This window comes from Panthera tigris, chromosome E3 (genome assembly GCF_018350195.1).
Source record: "Panthera tigris isolate Pti1 chromosome E3, P.tigris_Pti1_mat1.1, whole genome shotgun sequence".
In the NCBI taxonomy this organism is placed as follows: domain Eukaryota; kingdom Metazoa; phylum Chordata; class Mammalia; order Carnivora; family Felidae; genus Panthera; species Panthera tigris.
This window is the reverse complement of record NC_056675.1, coordinates 36,489,202-36,505,037: the sequence shown is the minus strand read 5'-3', so window position 1 is coordinate 36,505,037 and position 15,836 is coordinate 36,489,202. Positions and strand designations below refer to the sequence as shown.

General features: G+C 44.9%; 1 protein-coding gene across 7 annotated transcripts in view; it reads left to right on the top strand.

Moving 5' to 3' along the window:
* Positions 1-468: 468 nt before the first annotated feature.
* The window catches only part of RBFOX1 (RNA binding fox-1 homolog 1), a 1,530,248-nt gene continuing 1,514,880 nt past the window's right edge, over positions 469-15,836 (top strand). For all 7 annotated transcript variants that reach the window (XM_042971117.1, XM_042971116.1, XM_042971113.1 and 4 more), the window contains exons 1-2: positions 469-536; positions 8,762-8,873. The gene's annotated coding sequence lies outside the window, so the exon portion shown is untranslated. The remainder of the gene's footprint in view (positions 537-8,761; positions 8,874-15,836) is intronic.

Sequence of the window (15,836 nt, the reverse complement as noted above, 5' to 3'; positions counted from 1 at the left end):
TGGGCTGTTACTAGCCTTTGGCTGTCATCAAGAGTGCTGCTGTGAATATTTGTGTACGAGGATTTGTTTGAGAAAATGCTTTCAGTTCTTTTGGGTAATGCTAGGTCATACAGTAATTCTTTAACTTTTTGATAAACGAATCACTACTTTTTTTGTAACATTTATTCATTTTTGAGAGAGAGAGAGAGAGAGCACGAGCGAGTGGGGAGTGGCAGAGAGAGAGGGAGACACAGAATCCGAAGCAGGCTCCAGGCTCTGAGCTGTGAGCCCAGAGCCCTATGCGGGGCTTAAACTCACGAACCATGAGATCATGACCTGAGCCAAAGTTAGATGCTTAACAGACTGAGCCTCCCATGTACCCCAATCACAACTTTTTGAATAACTGCCATACTGATCTTTACCTGGCTCCCTCATCCTTATCATGACATCAGAATGGGCAGATCCTGTCCTGCACTAGGAGGGAATATCCTTTTCAAGGGCAACTGAAAGCCCATGTCTGAGAAGGGGCCCAGTATGGAGATAAGGAGAATACTCAGGTAAGATCCAGGGCCTTTCCTGGGTAATTAGGCTGAGGTGGGATAAAGAATAAAATATTCTTCACGAGGACAATGTATGAAAACTCTTGCTGCAAACTATTATGATTTTCAAAACTGATTGATAGGAAAAAATTAAAAAGGATACATCAAAACAATGAGCTTAATGGAAAAGCATAAAAATTTTATGTCTAATGGAGTTGTATATTCATATTTGTGTGATGGCATGTGAATATGTACAATGCCAGAATGATGCATGAAGAATCTCTTCTTTTTTCCCTGTTTGATGGTGAGCAAGAGACCCCAGGGGTAACTGGAATCATCACTTCCAATCCACATTCTGTCTCTGATGTGATAGCAGAAATTTACCTGAACCCCTCTAAATTCCATGCAATGCTATAAATATTGCTAAGTACCTCTTAGGATATAGGTATCATGCAAAGCATCTCAGAGAACAGAAAAGTCATAATAAGCAGTGGGGTTAGGGAAAGACCAAGAAGCAGGAATTTTGGTCCAGTTCCAGTTCATAATTGACTTTCAGGTGGCTTCTGATGTGACAGGGATCTTTTCCTGTCTCCTCTGCCCTCTCTAAGAGGATATCTTTCTTTACCAATTCAAACGTTCAGATGCCATGCCCTCAGACAGCTTGCAATTTTTATATAAATCATTTATAGTGCAAGGTAGAACTTGATGAAAGGTAAAACCAAAATGCCCTTGTTGGGAGAGAGGAGAGAGGAGGAAGGGAGTGAGGGGAGCATTCAGATGCACAAAGGATCTAATCTGACTTAGAAGGACCAGTGAAGGCATCAAAATGAAATTGTCTTTGAAATGGAGCGAGTCATTGATACTGATGAGGCTATTGGTAATAGGAACTGTTTCCTGAAGGGTAATAATTAAGGGGGTGAGAAAAGTGGGAAAAGGAAGCATAGAAGGAAGGGGACAGAAGTTGCAGCACGTAAAAGAAAGCCAGCCGAGACAGACCTTGCCCTCTCCCTAGTCTTACTGAAGCAAGGAGAAAAAGGGAAAAGGAAGCATAGAAGAAAGGGAAAAAGGAAGCGGCCGGGAGATACAGCAGGTAGAAGAAAGTCAGCCAAGATACAACGTGCCCACTCTGTAGTCTTACTGGAGCAAGGAGCACACTGGAAGTTTCTGCCTGGCTCAGTAGAGAATAGTCCCCACCTACCATGCCCTACAAATGCTTCTGAGAGAGCCCACCTTCTCCCCATGCTGGACACAGGACCTAGGTGGGAGTACTCACGGTACAGAGTCCCCATTGCCCTCTGGCAGAAAGCTACTGCTGGCTTAGGTTGTTCCCCCCCATCTCCATCAGTAACCACCCACCCCCATGTAATTTATTTATCTATTCATTCTCTCTACCCAGATTTCCATAAACTCCTCCAACCCCATAGTGTATTCAGATGGAAATAAATGAGTTTAATTACTTAAAGTAAATTTGGAATTCAGGGGCGATGGCACTCCATTCTGCATGTGAGCCCAGCCACAGAAGGAAGTGTAAAATATTCAAGCCTTTGAAAGATTGCAACCACTGGGCTTGGCAGACACAGGCATGTTGCCTCCCTTCCTGGATGGGCTCCCGAGCTGAGTGGAAGAGATTGGCTCTTCATTCTTTCCTAGCTGTAGCTGGGGAGCAGGGACAGAGGCAGCCTTGGCCAGGATTCTCCCCTTCCCTCTTCCCAGAGGGCTCCTTGTGAGGCCTGGGCCGGCTTCCACATTAACCTCTCTAGGCTTGCTGGAGCAGCTGATAATTTCACTCTGCACCCAGTGATGCATGTAAGCCATCAGAAAATCTATAACCAGGCTGGGGGAAATGGCTGCTAAGGTCGTGGTAATGGGCCAGTTTAGGGGAGACTTCCAGGGAAGGGTAATTTACAATTTAAATAAGAAAAATAATAAACTCTAAATTAACAAAAGGAAGAATTCTATGGCTGTGTAGGAGGAGGGCCTTTCTTTCTGAACTTCCCCTTCTATAAGTTACTAAACTGGTCTGAGAGCCTCCAGTGTGGCTCACGGGGGACTTTTGGCAGCCCTCAGAACAAGGCTGGGAGGGACCCCACTGAGAGAGAAGGAGGCTCTGGACAGCCAAATTGTAACAGGAACCTTCTGTATCATCCCAGCTCAGGCAAAGGCCTGGAGGGGGAGGGGTGTGCATGGGATCAGAGCATCTACCCTAATGTCCCACCTGAAGAGGATGACTGTGAATTCAGACCCAGATCCTCTGTCCCCAGAGTCAGTTCTTAATCATCATGACCTCCTATATTTCCCATAGGGACCCCCTGAGACCTCCCTGGTGTTCCCACCATCCTAGGAACATCCTGACTGTGTGAGTCTGTCTTAATGGTTTTTTTTTTTTTACCAGGAGCTTATGACTAGAGATATTGTCCTCCTTCTCCAGGACTGTAGTGATTCTGTGAGTCCCAGGGATTGGGGGCAGGGCCAGTGTCTGGCTGGAAGGTTCTCCTTTGCAGATATTAGGAACGCGGTAAAGATGAGAGCTTTCTTTAGGCAAAACCACAAGGTATCCATGTTGGTGCCAGGGACCTTTTCTTTCTTCTCATGTATTCTTGGCTCTTTCAGCCATAAGTCTGGGGCTCTCCTGTCACCTGATGCCCATCAGCACAGACTCCCACTGAAGCTGGTCTTCCATACCATCCTGCTGTTTTCCTGTCTCCTTGAAAACTTGCCTCTCCTAAGTACCAGCCATCAGACCCCACCCCCGACCATGGCAGGCAAACCTCTGTGAGTTAAGGGTTACCCCCATAGTGCCTACCACCTGCACACGAATGTTCACAACAGCAGTGTTTACAGGATGGAAACAGCTCAAGTAACGAGTGGATAAACAGAATTGTGGGCTCTCAGGAGAATATTATTCAGCCATAAAACGGCACAAAGCTCTGATTCATGCTACAACATGGATGAACCTTGAGAACGTGATGCTAAGTGAAAGAAACCAGACCCAAAAGATCACATGTTATATGATTCCATTTCCAGAATAAGGAAATCTATGGACACAGAATGTAGATTAGTAGTTGCCTGAGGTGGGGAGGGGCAGTGGGGAGTGACTGCTGATGGGTATGGGTTTTCCTTTCTGGGTGATGAAAATGTTCAAGGCTTAAATGTACTAAATGCTAATGAATTCCATGCTTTAAAATGGTTAATTTTATGTTTTGTGTGTGTGTGGAGAGAGAGAGCGAGAGGGAGGGAAGGAGGGAGAGAGAGAGAGAGAGAAGGGCCAGCATGTGAGCAGCAGGTTTCCTTCTCAGTTTCTCAGGTCTGCTCCACCCTTTTCCCTGAAAGGCGAGCCTTAGGGCCTTCTGTGGTCGTGCATCAGCACAGACCTCCACACAGCTGTCTCTGCTGCCTCATCCCAACTCAGGCAGTGATCACTCTTACAAATTAAAATTCTGAATCTGGTGAGCCAAACTCCTCTTTCCTTAGGTCATTCATAGAATATGCATCAGGCCTTCTCTACTTTCCCACCTGTTTTCTGCTCACCTGGGGAGCAGGGCTGTGAAACTGGGTGCCCTGCTCACTTGGGGTGGTATTCTAAGTTAATGAGCTGGGAATTGGACTAACAGAACAAAATTAAACTCTGATGAGATATCAGGTCTTTCCAAGCCATACAGTGTTCTCCTTCCTAGTGAAAGGAGAAGGCGAGAATGTGAGAACAGCGTACCCTTTCCAAACCCCTGCTACTTGGCATTTCATGTACATACAGTTAATCATATGACACTTCTGCAGGACGAGGTTTGTGAACTCTACTGCCGCTGCTTACCAACACCACACCTTGCACTAGAAATCTTATTTCTAAAATGCTCATGGCCAGTATAGTGGAGGAAGGCTGAGGTTTTTAACCAGGGCAAGGGGCCACCTCCCCAGGTTGTCTTTGGAAATGTGTGGTGAAATTTGGGGGTTTTACATGGACTAGGGGTGCTTTTGGAATTAAGTGTAGGGGGAGAAGGGTATAGGGATGCTAAAAATATTATGAAGAGCAAAAATGACCCACACAATAATTATCCCCTTCCAAAATGGCCGTAACCCCTGTAAAAAAGAATGGCGGATTCTCCTGCACCTCTGATTCTAGCACTAGTCGTGTGACTGTGACCTTGGGTGAATCACTTAAACCTCACTCGTTTTATTTTTGTAATGGCTGTACCCACAGTATACAAATCAGATCTTTTGAGGTCTGCAAAAATTTTCATCCATGTTGTAGATTACTGACAGTGGTTTTTTTCTCTGAAAGGAGTCTATGGGTTCTTCAAGTTTGAGAAACTCAAGATAAATGGTAGTCTTATTTTTAACAACAATAATATGAAAGCAGTTATGGAGTGATTGCTTGTTTTATAAATCCTCAGAGCAGCCTCTTAAGTTAGATATTTTTATTAGTCCCATCTTGCAGAGGTGGTTTATACAATTTAGGCGAGCTAGTAGGCGGTAAGTTGGGATGTCAATATATGCAGTCACTCCATAGTCCAAACTCTTAGCCACCAAACCCATGTCCCCAAATTTGATTTTCCTCAATGTCTTCATTTATTTTTACAGTATCCATATACCAGCATGATGTTAAGCTGTATTTTCATACACTAGCTCTATTATTCATGTAGTATTTTAAAATTGACTTAATCTTAACTGAAACGTACTTAATTGGAAGCTGTTATTTTTCTTGAAACACAAGGAAAACAAAACAGTGTTACGAAATTCTGTGCAGATTCATAATGTATATGCAAGTGTGTGGCTTGCCCTGTCTTTGTCAAAAGGGAAGAAAACAAAGTGTTAGGAATTAAAAATATTATATGTAACAAACTGAGACTTTTTGCTTGATGGATTCCAAAATATTGGGAAAAAATTAAATTTAAAAATAAAATTAAATCTAAAAAATAACAATAAAAATTCTTACCATAGGTAGCAATTTGTTTATGCCATCTATAAGTGATCACCTATGAATGATCTAAAATCTTTTCCTTAAGTACCACTGATGGGAATCCCTATAATTTTCCATATCCATTCATGTACTTCTCAGCTATCAGATTCTAGCCCTCTAACTTTTTTATCATGCCCTGATTCCATTGTGGTTCAGCCCAATCAAAACAACCCAGCTGCCTCCTTGGCTGGCCTCAATCCCCATACTATAGACCGCCATTTTGGTCCCACAGTTGTCTGACCAGCTCCTTCCCACCCTGGCTTTGGAAGGTTAGAAGTCTTTTGTTTTTCCTCCTTTTCAATTACAAAAGCCTGTTTGAACAGCCTCTGTGACAGCTCATGTTCAAACAAGCTTTTGTAATTGAAAACAGAGCTTGCAATGTGGCTGCAGGGACGCTAGCCTCAAAAGGAGGAGATGCGGAGCAAGCTGTGAGCTGGTCCCCGAGGCCACTTTCAAAGTGTTTAAAGCTTCCTTCCAATTAAAAAAAAAAATGGAAAGAAAGAAAATCCTGTTTAAACACACAGTCCAGACTGATGGGCTTGGGTGACTGAAAATGGAGATTTGGACCCAGGGACAGGGTGTTGTCTTGGGAAGGAGTTGGTGCAGGGCATTGCTTCCTGCTGGGCATTTTCATCCATCCTTGGAGTCCCTCTTGCCATTATTTTAAGGGGTCTCTGAGGTTGAATGCACAGGTCTCTCCAGCTTCATTCAAGTTTATACCCACATTCAAGTTTATTCAACCTTCCTTCCCTCCTTCCTTCCTTCCTTCCCTCCCTCCTTCCTTCCTTCCTTCCTCCCTCCCTCCCTCCCTCCCTCCCTCCCTCTTTCTCTTTCCTTCTTTCTCTCTTTCTCTCTTTCTCTCTCTTCTCTCTCTAAGCTTTGCAAATGTAGTCATCAAGAGCAATGCTTCAGAAAAGAGAATTCCACCTGCATGACCTTGGATACTTACTTAACGTTTTTGGGACTGAGTTTCCTTGCCAGTGAAACAGCATCACGTTAGCGTTTGTCTTAGGAGATTGTTTTGAAGAGTAAAGGAGGTAATCTATTTAAATTACCTTTTACCACATTGCAAGGCAAAGTGTCAGTGTGTGATAATGTTTAGTTTTTCTTACTGTTAATAGCAGTATTAATGGTAATAGGACAATTAAGTGAAATATTTTATAGTGGTTAAGGTTATAGATTTTGGTTTCAGATTGGTCCGGCCTAACCTGCATGAACCTCTGTTTCTTTTGTCTTAAGATGGAAATGATGGTATATCCCTGTCCTGCCACGCACACAAACATACACATAACTATGTGCCCCACACCGGGATTGGGTGTGAACAGGACTAAGAACAGACCAAAGGGGCTAAGACTGGAAGATAGGTAGGTAGAAGAGTCAAGAAAAGGAAGAATTAACTTTTAATGAGTGTGGGAGAAGGTGGTAAGACGTGAAGCACAGGGTGCCGTTTGAGCAGAGCACCATGAGGATGCGTAGAGGCAATGGTAGTGTCATGGGTGGAGATGACCTCCCAGGAATGACTTGCATTTCAGTGTGGCTGGAGAATGGGCAGGAGAAGGGCACACATGTGGGGATGCAGGGTGAGAGGGTGGGCTGGAAGGTGGCCACAGGAGCATCCATGTTAGTCTTTTATTTTCCAGGGACAGAAACCCACCACCAAATAGCTTCAACCTGTTAAAAAACAAAACTCACCTAAATAAACGTGAAGATCTAATTGTCTTTATTAATTGATTCCTGAATCAGGCAGCATACCACTGAGCAAGTAGAGAAGAGCTCCAAAGAGCTACAGAAGGGGAAAGGGTTTTAAAAGCAGGACAAGGAAGTCATCAACAGAAAAAAAGGGATTATTTCAGGGGATGTCACCTTGCTCTGGGGACAGAAGGGTCTTAGAGGTGGATTACCTCAGCTTCCTTTGGAGGATAGAGAGTGCCTGTGTGACAGATTATCTTATTGGTGCTGACCAGAAAGTTCTTGAGTGAATGGTTAAGACATATTTCTGGCGGAGGTTGAAAGTATGATTAGGTTAGATACCAAGCCCGGATTTGGTGACTTGGCATAAATGATGCCGTTTTGGGCCTGTGGTTTTCTTTTTAACAAAAGAAAGAAGAATGAATGGATGGTGGGATGGATGGATGGATAGATAGACGAGTGAATGAATTAAATAAAAAGAGAAATAAGTTACTCTGTCCAAGGGTAGTCTGTCTGCAGGCTCAGTACAATCGAAAGGCTCAAATGATATAATTAGGACTCTTCTCCCTTTGCTCGCAAGGCTGCTCTTTCGAACTGATTTCATTAGTAGGCTCCATCTCTGTACCCCTTCAACTCTAGGTACATCATCCTTACCGCTTATAGCTTCAGTGGAAAGAGAAAAAACACTCCTTTCTGGCAGCTTCTGCTAATCTGCCTTGGGTCACCGTGGGTCATTTAGCCATCCAGGTACCAAGCACTGACACCGAGAAGGGAGGGCATTTTGAATTGACTAAATAAGCCTTACCTGCTCCTCATTACAACTGGACATGGAACCCTTGTCTGAACCACAGAGGCTTGAGTAAGGGGAGAACAGTTGCACAGGAGAGGAAATCAGGGGGCTGTTAACAGAGAAGGAAAGTGGTTTCCAGAAAAACCATAGGTGGCCACTGCAGCCTTGCTTGCCCAGCTCCATTTTGACTTGCTTATGTAGGCCATGGGGAGGGAGAGCATGTTAAATTTGTGAGCTGTCGAGTCTGAAAAAGAGATTAAAGACCCAAGATCAATCTGAGGCCATTAAAATGGTCCAAATGGCAGCTTTCAAGATCAAAGGGATCAGGCAGAGGGAGATCCAAGTTTTGTGGGGCCTGAAGATTATACAATTTGGTGCCTATTTGTGTTGGGCATAATTCTAAAATGGCCCACAGAGATTTTTCACCCCTGTCACGTACTGTGATGTCTACCTGCCTATTCCTTGGGACTGGGAATATGATGGATTTTAGTGCTGTGATTAGATTGCTGGCCTTAAGATAGGAAGATAATATGGCTGACCTAATCACAAGTCCATTAAAAGCAGAGAAGTTTCTCCAGTTGATTGGAAAGGAGGGGCTCAGATTTAACAAGGATTTGGTGCACTATCACCGCCGTGAGGATGCAGGGGCCCATGTGGTAGGAGGGGACTACCTCAGTCTGAGGGGACTGAGAGCTTCCTCCAGCAAACAGCCTGAAAGGAAATAGGGCTTCAGTCCTACAGCCTTAAGGAACTGCATTGTGTGAGCAGCAAGAATGAGATTGGAAGCAAATTTTTCTCCCGTGCCTCCAGATAGGAGCTCAGCCTGGTCACCAGCTTGCTTTCAGCCTTCGAAGTCCGTAAGCAGAGACTCCAGCCACACCATGCCAGACTTATGCCCTGCAGAACTGTGAACTATAAACAGGTATTGTTTTAAGCCCCCAAGTTGGTGATAATTTGTTAGACGGGAATAGAAAACAAGCACACTCTCTCAAAGAGACAGAATTATGATTTTAAAATTAGGTACAAGGGCCCCATTAGCTCCATGGAAAATCCACCTCTGGGGTCCGATGTTGCTTTGACCATGTTTACCTGCAGTTCACATCTTTCCCAATTCTTCAGAAACATGAGATGGGGAAGAATTCATATATGCACTTCCTTTTGACCTCCGGAGTTCCGTTCTCCACATTTTGGGGCCATATTCCCCCACAACCTGCACTCCCCATCTCCATAATGCAGAGATGTTGCCAAGCCATTTGGTCCATTTCTCTTCTTGGCAAAGAAGAAAAAAAAAAAAAATAAAGCTCTCAAAATTATTAGGTAATGATATCACTTTAAAAAGCGACACAATATTTTAACAGCATGATGCCACTTAGCTGTGGTTTAATAAAATGTAGGAAGTGTGGAGCCTGCCAAGCTGTGGCAGCGTTAGGTGGGGGCAGACAAACAGCTCGAAACTCACATCAGGAAAATTACTTTTTCTTCAAATGGAAACTTTTCAATTGCTTTCAAATAGCTGGAGCTGATGGAAATAATTTCCTTAGCACGTTTGCACATGCTGCCTGCGTCTTCTCCGCACGGTGCCGGGAGCTTCCTTAATAAAGATTGTCGCGAGGTTCTGATGTTGCCACGCTCTTGTTATTTAGAAAAGGCACCAAACCAAGTCAAGGGGAGTCAATTGATTACTAAATGCAATTCCTGTTTGGTGTCCCCGAGGCAAATGGAGGCCAGCGGGGGAGCATGTGTGTGCGTGTGTGGACACACATGTGAGCAGTGGAGGCAGGGCTGCTCTGAAATGCAGCCTGATCCTCTGCCCCTTTGGGGAGGGATCTCTAGGGTAAGAGGGGCTGTCAGGATCAGGTGCCCGCACTTCACTGGTGGGCAGACTGAGGTTCAGGGAGGGAAATGACGACTTAGGTCCAGGCACACAGAAAACCAGAGATTGCCTAATCACTAACAGGGCCAAGCTACTGTTTTAGGTCTAGCAGACATTTTTGTGTTTTTATAACATGCACAGGGAGTTAGGTTTTGATCACTCCCCTCTGGACCTTCCTGTCCTGTATACCATGTGGAGACTTGGAGTAGAGGATGAGTGGCTTCAAGTGTTTGCAATAATGAGGTCTGAGAGACCTGATAGCTGTAAAGTAGTTGTTTTTTTTTAATTTTTTTTAATAACAACCTAGCACGCACGGAACATAGGAAGTCACACTGAAGAATATGTTCCCATCCCCTTTCTCCCTCAGTCTGCCTTACCTTGTCGGAGAGAAAGGCTAAGATTGGTACAAATGTGGCTTTCACGCCTCTCCTGAGCTCACTAACTTCCCTTTATTACTACGAAGCACAGAGCCTTGCAAAGACAGCCAGACCTAGCTCATTATATTTATTGTATCCGTGGTATTTATTTTTATCATTACCTAATATTTATGGCAAGTGATATTGATTTTGCACTTGTGTAAGGCTTCCTTTTAAAATCCATTTCTTTAGTTTTTAAAAAAAGGGAGTCCATTTAACAAAATACATAAAGTATGGCAAGAATCCCAAGACTGGAGTGATGTCAAGAAATACTGACCTAGAGCATGATTCTCTTCCAGATCAGGCCGTTGAGGCCTGTAGTATGTACAAGACCCACCAAGTGTGTAAAAATACGGTGTATTAATAGAAAGGTTGAAGTTTAGTGAGGCCAACAGATCAGAAGACAGTTGCCACTAAAAAGATCACTTTGTTACTCACAGTTACCAAGAAGAGGGTTCAGCACAGACTCAAGACCTTTTGAAAGGAGGAAGGTCAAAGTATTTGTGAATGTGTTTTAAAACCACACACTGAGTGATGGGGCCATAGGGAATTGGAAAGGTTAAGTAGACTCCTTCATAAAGCCACCCGCCATACCCCAAGCACATGGACAGAGGGCATAGTTCAGGTTAGCTCTGTGGTGGATTGCTTCACAGTTGGACCGACTTGTGTGGAATCCTGACTTGAGAGCTTACTTGCTGTGTGACCATGAGCATGTTACTTACCCTCTCTGAGCTTCAATTTCCTTATTTGTGAAATGCGGCAGATTCCCTTTCCTTAAACAGATTGTTGAACCAAAGCGACAAGAACACAGTGAGTGCTAAGTAAATTTAAATTCCTTTGTTTTCCCTCTTCTGTGTCACCTGCCCACCCCAGTTTCCACACTGATTAGAGTTGCCTGTGATCATGAGGCATGATCCCAGGAAGCATTAAAATGGAGGAAGCATTACAAAGTATTGGACTTCTGAATGTATTCAAATAACCTTTGAGAAACCATCTTTACTTGTGAGACCTTAGTCAAGTCACTTCTCCTCTTGAACTGCAGTTAAATTCAGTGTTGGTCTTCATTTACCTTAATATTGAGGACCCAGTTTTCCAGGCATGCCCGAGGAACTTGGTATACACCTTCTCACCTGAGCCTCGTAACAGCTCCCAGACGCAGGTAGGAGGAAATGTAGGGTCAAGAGATCAGAGGAACCCTCCCAAAGTCAACCTCTGAGAAGCGATGGAGAGATGCCAGCCTGAGCCCAGACCAGTGGGGAGAGGCTGTGAGGTTTGTGGAATTTTAATGACGGATTGCTTTGAGAAATTATAATTCTTTAAAAATTCCAACCAGGGTCTCAGAAGAGCACCAAAAGGCCCCTTCAGGAAGCAATTAAAGTACCTGCCCCATAGTGGGAGCACTGGTGGTAAGTCAGCATTTTTCAGTAGAGCAGTTTCTAGGCCAGGAATCAGAGGGAAAATGAAATCATTCAAGTGGACGGAAGGAGAGATGAGCTCTTTGCTGGGGCCATAGTCAGGAGGGCTGGCAAGCATAGGACTTTGGCAGGAGGCTAAGCTGTATAATGTTTTGGCTTTGAATCGGGGCAGGAGGACCGCGGTCCCATGCCTGCCTTTTCACAAGGGGCAGTTAGTTGAAGAGGCTAGGGGTCTGGATTTGGAGTCAGGCTGCCTGGGTGTGAATCGCAGTTCTGCCACTTACCTGAGCGACCTTCCAGGTCTATTTCCTCATCTTTCCAGTAGGAGAAATAATGCAGTTATCTCTCTGAGGATTGTTCTGAGAATGACGTGCATGCAAAGCCTCCTGGACATGGCCTGGCATGCGGCCATCTTCTATAAAATAGCATAAACAAACAGAAGGTATTTGAGTAAGACTTTCCTGGTGGTGTGGAGAAAGTCAGAATAATAGTGTAGTTTAAGAAAGTCAAAGGGCCTTGGGTTAAGAAATAAATATTTACTAAGGGTCTCACGAGAGCAGAAATTATGTTTATTTTACACATAATTGTTTCCGGTAAGAAGTCCAACACGTAATATGTGCTCAGTTAGAAATTGCAGAAGTAGGATCTCCTGCTTATTTTAATTGAACTAGGCAGGAACTTTTCCACATGTCCCCATGCCCCCTCTCCCACACCCCAGGTGGAAACTAAAGCCCAGAGAGACTAAAAACCAAACACTTGCCAGGAGTTCATAGCTTCTCATTGGATCTCCAGTATGTTGCACTTCATGCAAAACAAAAGTGACTGGGACCTTTTGTGTGGAAACTCCAGAGAATCCTCTTTTCAGGCCTGGATCTACTCCAGAAAAATAAGGAAATGTCCTGGTATGGAGTTTTTACTCAATACTGGAAAACAAGAAACAGCATTATTTTGGTATTTTTTTTCTAAATTAAATTGGACACTGAAACTTCAGCTTCCTGGGTGGAGGAAAATCAGAAATCAGTCATTGGCAGGGTTTCCTCCTTCTGTCCACTAGCTTATTTAAGAAACTTAGACCAGCTGAGGGCCCAGGAAACTGCCCGGCTTGGGAAGAGCACAGAGGGCTGATCCCTTGTCATCTGTCACTGCTATCTTTACTGTTTTTCCTTTGGATAGGCAGTATCCCTTCACATGCTCATCCTTTATTACCCGGGCAGTGGATGGTGGGGCATGGGGGGGTGCTTGACTGCGCCAGAGGGGCTGCCAAACTCCACCCAAGGGGCATGGCCTGACCACAAGCTCAACATGGAGATTCTTGACCACTGTTCTTGAGCCTGTGTTCCTATCCTCTCATCAGAGATTTTACTGCCCCAGGGGGCCTGGACCTCAATGCCCAGACATATGTCCTCAGCAGGCCAGATCAATACCTTCAAATGCCCATACTAGTGTTTCTAGCTATAGCCTATGGATCACCTCCATTAGCATCATCCAGGGTAATTATTTAAAAGTGCCATTTCCCTGACCCCACTTCAGACTTATTCATATACATTTCTGTGGATATGTCCCAGGAATCCACAGTGCACTCCTCAGTTGATTCTTTTGCACATTGAAGTTTGAGAATCATGGGTGTGTACCTACCTGTCAACACCAAGGCTTTCAGACCCTTCTTGGATTCACATACCCATAACTCAGAAACTGGTACTTGTCTGAGAGGAAAGAGAGCAGGAAATATTTCCATGTCATGAGAAAGTGAGACAAGGATTTTCTCAATCTGGCCACAGGATTAACTGAAATTTAGGGCACCCAGTGCCAGGAGAAGAGGGAAGAAGAGACCAGGACAAAGGACTAGGAGACCTTGAGTCTGGCTCATCTGTTACTAACCCTCTGGGTCACCTTGGCTAAGGCTCTTCTCTGCATCTTGGTTTATTTATCTGTGAAATGGAACTAATGAGGCATCCCCAGAAATCTGGGAAAGATTCCAAGGAGGATGACCTAGTAAAGCTGAATTTGTCAGCAACACTGTACCAGACAAAATTGCAAATTGTGCCTGAATGGGGCCCAATAGATCACCAGGTTTTACATCCATCCACTCACCTGTCTATTTGCCCATCTCTTCCTTCCTTCCTTCCTTCCTTCCTTCCTTCCTTCCTTCCTTCCTTCCTTCCCTCCCTCCCTCCTTCCCTCCCTCCCTCCCTCCCTTGCCTCCATCCCCACCCTTTCGGCTGTCTGTCCCTCCCTCCCTTCGCTCACTCCTTCCAGCCAGATGGCCAGCCAGCCATCTACCCACCCAGCCATCCACCAATATGTATTGAGTGTTCCCTCCATGCCAGACACATGGACATAGTAGTGAACAAGATTTAGTGCTTCTCCCGATGTACAAGACAACTATTGATCAAGTGATCCTAGCACTGAGTGAACAATTAGGAGATGGGAGTCTGAAGGAAAGAATTAGATGCAGTAGGAGTGCATAACAATGCAGCCCACATAGGCTGTACTCTTTGCTCTGTGTAAGTTTAATTTTACCCACCCATAATTAGGAATAAGTGAATAGCCATTGGTACAGTAGCTGTCAGGGGTTGTGAACAAGCTTGGAGTCTGCTCGGGGGAGAGGAGAGGCAGTATCCATGTAAACATAGCACACAGTTATGTCAATACCTTCTTGGATTGTGCTCTTCTCATTCTACCAGTTTTGGTGGGCATGGCTTCTGGAGAGCCACCTCCAGCCCAGGCAGTAGTAGGTGTGGATGGACATCTGAAGATAGAGTATCTTTTCTTGGGAAAAGCATGTTGATGGTCTTGAGCTGCATTTCTCAATGGAGAAAGCAGGGCTTTGGATACAGTAAGATTGGATTCAAATCCCCATTCAACCTCTTGGCATCTATGTGAGCCAAGCCTCAGTTCTGACACCTGTAAAGTCAGAAGGAGGCAAGGAGGAGATCCATCTTTCTTTCTCTAACATTGTGACTTCCAGAAAGCCCTTGAGAGAATAACATCCTTCCCTCCCTGAGATTCTTTTGGAAGGAGAGTCCAGCTTAATGGGGGTTTAAGTGCTGAGGAACAGGCCACATGTGCTCCTTGGTAGGCCATCCATCCTGGATGAGACATTTCTGGAGGGGTATTGACCCAGTTGTTACAGAATCGCTTGTAGGCTGACCGTGTGCCAGGAGGCAAGTGCCAGGACCCCTTCAAGGCTCCTGACTTTGCTGTTTGCCTGCAGAGATGAGGACCGTCTCATCTCATCAGGTATGGTGCCCAGATATTGTATCGTGGGTTGTCATCACTGGGGATGAGCGGCAAGTTAGGATGTCAGTAACTGGACTTGGGATAGATGTGCTTTGAGGAATGAGATCCTGCTGCCTTTGGGGCATTGGCCATGATTGTCAAGGTCTGTGCTTTGCCCAGAGCTGATGATGATATTTGAACTTTGAGCATGGACCAGGCTTTGGGTTGAGACCTTTATCTTAATGACTTATCCTAATCTTCAATACCCTCTAAAATGGGTATGATTAGGGGCACCTGGGTGGCTCAGTCGGTTGAGTGTCTGACGTCGGCTCAGGTCATAATTTTGCGGTTCACAGGTTCGAGCCCCGCGTCAGGCTCTGTGCTGACAGCTCAGAGCCTGGAGCCTGTTTCAGATTCTGTGTCCCCCTCTCTCTCCACCCCACCCCTGCTTGTGCTCTGTCTCTCTGTGTCTTTCAAAAATGAATAAACATAAAATTAAAACAATAAAATGAGTATGATTATGACGCCTTCTTTATAGAGGAGAAACTAGTCCCTGGGGCCACAAAGTCAGGGGCAGAGCCAGGATCAGATCATTCAATCCTCTGCCACTCAGCACCCACAACTTCAGCTTCCCTGGATCTTGATGGGTTTAGTGGGCTATCCATTGAGGCTCCAGAATTCCCATCCTGGCTCCAACCTGTCTGGGCATTCTCATTCACTAGTTCCTGTGAAGTGTAATCTCTCAGTAAATATCCCTGAGCCCCTCAGATGGTGTGTGTGAAACAGGCCACCCTGTGCCATGGCTGAGAGAGGGATGGAGATGCCATAACCCTGCCTTTAAGTCCTAGTGTAAGAGAGTAGACTATGCACACTGGAGTCCCCACTGGGGCTGGACAGGAAGGGACCTGTTTTGTTTGCTTGTAGAGTGAGGGGGAGTCCATGTTCTATTTAATCAACTTTTT